This window comes from Micrasema longulum, unplaced genomic scaffold (assembly GCF_059751315.1).
Source record: "Micrasema longulum isolate JH-2025_06_02 unplaced genomic scaffold, ASM5975131v1 h1tg002107l, whole genome shotgun sequence".
NCBI lineage: Eukaryota > Metazoa > Arthropoda > Insecta > Trichoptera > Brachycentridae > Micrasema > Micrasema longulum.
In genome coordinates, this window is record NW_028279273.1 from 191,285 (window position 1) to 195,173 (window position 3,889).

Sequence of the window (3,889 nt, forward strand, 5' to 3'; positions counted from 1 at the left end):
ACCGATCTAATAAATCATAGATTTAAGTACCTAATTTTGGTCGTAGTCTAATGGTTCGCAGGTTTGTCTACTATGCAAGAGGTCTTGGGTTCAATTCATGACATGGTTGACATGAAATGCTTATTTAAAAAAAAAAAAAAAATTATAATATTTAATGTTATATGTACATGTTTTTGTGTTTTACAATATACATGTGTTGCAAATACAAAATACATCATCATCATTCTCTTTCTGCAGGGCACTGCATTGGTACACCAACCGCAGCGTATCTTGATCATTTTTATTACATAAAGGTTAGATGATCAGACTTACGCTTCAGGTGCTAGTCCTGGGACAATGAAATATTCTAGTGTAAAAACACCCTTTTAAATAATATTTCATATCAACCATGTCGGGAATCGAACCCGAGACCTCTTGCATAGTAAGCAAATGCACCATTACACCACGCTGACATACATATATAATACAAAATACGCTATTACATAAAAACACTCCACAATGACCCTGTGTGTGGGTATTTCATTTATTATTTTATTTTGGTTCAGTCTTTATTTAAGAAAATACACATTATTACAATATTACCCTGAACTTCTCCTAAACAGCTTAACCGATTTGCGTGCGGTTTTCAGCGAAATGTAGATATTTGCGCTGGGCGTGTTCGTAGATATTAACATTTTCAATTAATTCTGTAAATAGCATAAATAATTTTTTCATTGACCTACCAGGGTTGCATTCGACGAGAATCAGTTCGAAGAGAAAAGTGGAGACGCTTCCAGATTCCTTGAGGCATTCTGGAAACTCATTAAACAATCTCAAACCTATAGTAAAGGTTGTTTTGATTTCTAGTCAGTCACACGTCACATCTTAGAAATCCTGAAACCACCTCCAATTCTTGTTCCATACTTGAGGAAGTGTTTTTATATTTAATACGATTTAACTTGTATCCACTTATCCAAGAAACAGCCCGTTTTTCAACTTCGATAGTTACATATATGTTCATACTTCCACACTAATATTATAAATGCGAAAGTATATTTGTCTGTTTGTTAGTCTGTTTGTTTGTGTTTCTTTCACGCCACAACAGAGCAACTGATTGATGTGATTTTTAGCATAGAGATAGCCGAAGAGCTGACAAGTGAAATAAGCCTTTTTTCAATTCTAAAAAATATTGCTACTTCGGGAAAATTCTAAGAGGAAATTTATATTAACCTTTACCATAATGCGTTAAAAAACCCATCAAGTCTCTATGTGGTAACTTGAGGTTAGGAAATGATCGCCTGATAATAAATGTTTTTTTTCATCTTGTTCAAATTATAAGTGTCTTTTTCTTACTCTATCTCTCAAAGAAACGTTTTATATAATTGTCCCAGAGCCGTTATATGTTGTCATTTTCGGAGATCCTGATGAACAAAATATTTTATTTAAAATTATCTAAAATACTAAAACATGTGGTATAATTTTTTTCTTATGTGTTAAGGTTTACTTAAAGATTACAAAAAAAAGTGTTAATAACGAGGTATTAAGTCCTATTGCCAGTTACATCACGGTAGCTCAATTACAAATAACTATCGGCGTGCTAGTAAGCGACGTGATAATAATTTCTCACCATGGTTGTTCATCGTATTCGCGATCACAATGGAACATCCGTGAACACCTTTTATTAAATGTCAAAATATTTACGTTTCACGGCGATTTGATCGTTATCCAGCTGCGCGATCACATATTTGAATTTCACCGGTGTAAATATAAAAAATATTCCAAAACTGCTATTTTTATTTTATTATTTATTATTTATCATGCTATTTATTGCATTTAGCTGGTGACGGCGGTTGGCAAGCCAAATGTCAAGAAATGCAGTCGCCATAGTAATTGTAATTTATTTTTCACTTTTGTGTATTAGATACTCCTTACTATTTTTCAAATGCAATATATTGCGTTAATTTTCATAGTAAACGCCGATTTTTCGCCAGTGAACTGTATTTATTTACGAGGAAAATAAAAATCAAACCGACACGAGCGTTGACTTAGAGATTACACGCGCGTTGACTTATGACTGCGATAACTTAAGCTCGTTCATTATTGTTCATTGTGATCGCTCCAAATACTTAGCATGTTTTTAAGCATGTCGATAGTTATTTGTGATTGAGCTACGGGAACGGGTGGGTTAAAACATAATAACGATGCGACGCTGACGTCGCCATAGACTAACGGATCGTAGTATTTTTTGCATAGCGATATTTGGAGGCTGGCAATCGATACAGGATACTTTTTATCCAGAACAAACATATCATTTTATCTGGTAAATTCTTGTTGTTAAACGATGAAACTAATTAATTAACATATTAATATCTCCCGTTAACTCTCTTTGATCCCTTTTTCTCTAACATCACTTCACATTACATACATTAATATTGTTAATTTAAATCAATTTTTTCTACTGAAATTTGTATTACTGCTAAAATCGCTTTAATGAAATTTTATCAACTACCTTTGGTTTAAAATCTTCTCCTTGTATAGCTTTTTCAAATTTTAAATATTACTTGCCATACCGGTTATTCTTTCTTTTTAAACTACTTTTAATTACTTATATTATATATGTATGTATATGAAATCAATATATTGCTACTCTCAGTACAATGTGTCATTAATTTTGAAGATGTTTTTAAATTGACTTAAATTTATTGTCTTATTTAAAGATTCTTTAAAGATTCTTCTCGTCGTTTCTTTGAATCCCTTAAAATATGTATGTGTATATTCATGTTTTTCCTTTTTAAAAATGTTATTATTCTATTATTTTATTTTTACATCTGAGCACGTTTTTCATTCTTTATTTTAATTCTTATTTTTTAATTACTTTTACAAATATTCTTCATTTTTTTACTTTAATTTAAATTTTTAAAAAACTTTTTTTCCTTCTCTTTTTTGTACTTTAATTAATAACCTTATATATAATTACTTTATAATATGGAAACTTCGCTGGTTTATTAGAGTTAAGTTTAACTGTATAAAATATAAAACTATGTAACTGTACTGTATGTTTCCTAAATAAAATAAATAAAAAAATATATCAATCCTTAAAACCACGCTAGTGAAGCGGAGGGTAAAAGCTTGTAATAATAATAAAAATGATGTAGAGTGTAAACATATGAAGAAGGGATATATTTAAAAAATGATCTTACGTTTAACTGTGAATTTTGTTGATTCATTTGCTACGCTAGAATTTCAGCTTAAGATAAATTACTAAACGAAACGAAGCTCTTTTCCAAGAATGATATGTTGTCCCAATTATTTCGTCACTTGGGTCTTTACAGTCTTTAGTCAGACAGGGAAACTTTCACAATACACGCAAATATATTTCAGTCTCAATTTTTCAGGAAAACTTGCGATGATGCAAGCAGACTTGACACACAAAATGGATTCCCGGGAATGTCACCCAACAAAAAATATACAGCTGTTTAAAACTATCTTGTCGATCGAAAGTAAAGCAAATTTATTAAATGAATAAATTAAATGAATAATTAGTAAAGTTACACTATTATGTAACATATTATTTTGGTACAATATTTTAATTTATGCCTATTATTATTATTATGTATTTTTGTATTGATTCATAATTTTTTAAAACCCGGTAGGGCTATTATTTTATTTATTCGTTAACGCCCAAAGGGCTTTACATATACAGAGGTTATAAACAATTCACAAAAAACGAAGTTAAAAATTTCATCTATAATTCTTCTTTATGTAACACTGATTGAAAACATCGTTTATATATTTTTTGTAATTTATTTATGTTATTCTAAAAATATTATTGATTAAAATAAAATAATATATTATAAGACGTCACTCCCCATTATGTACACAAGAATTGTTTATTTCTTTTACGCAATGG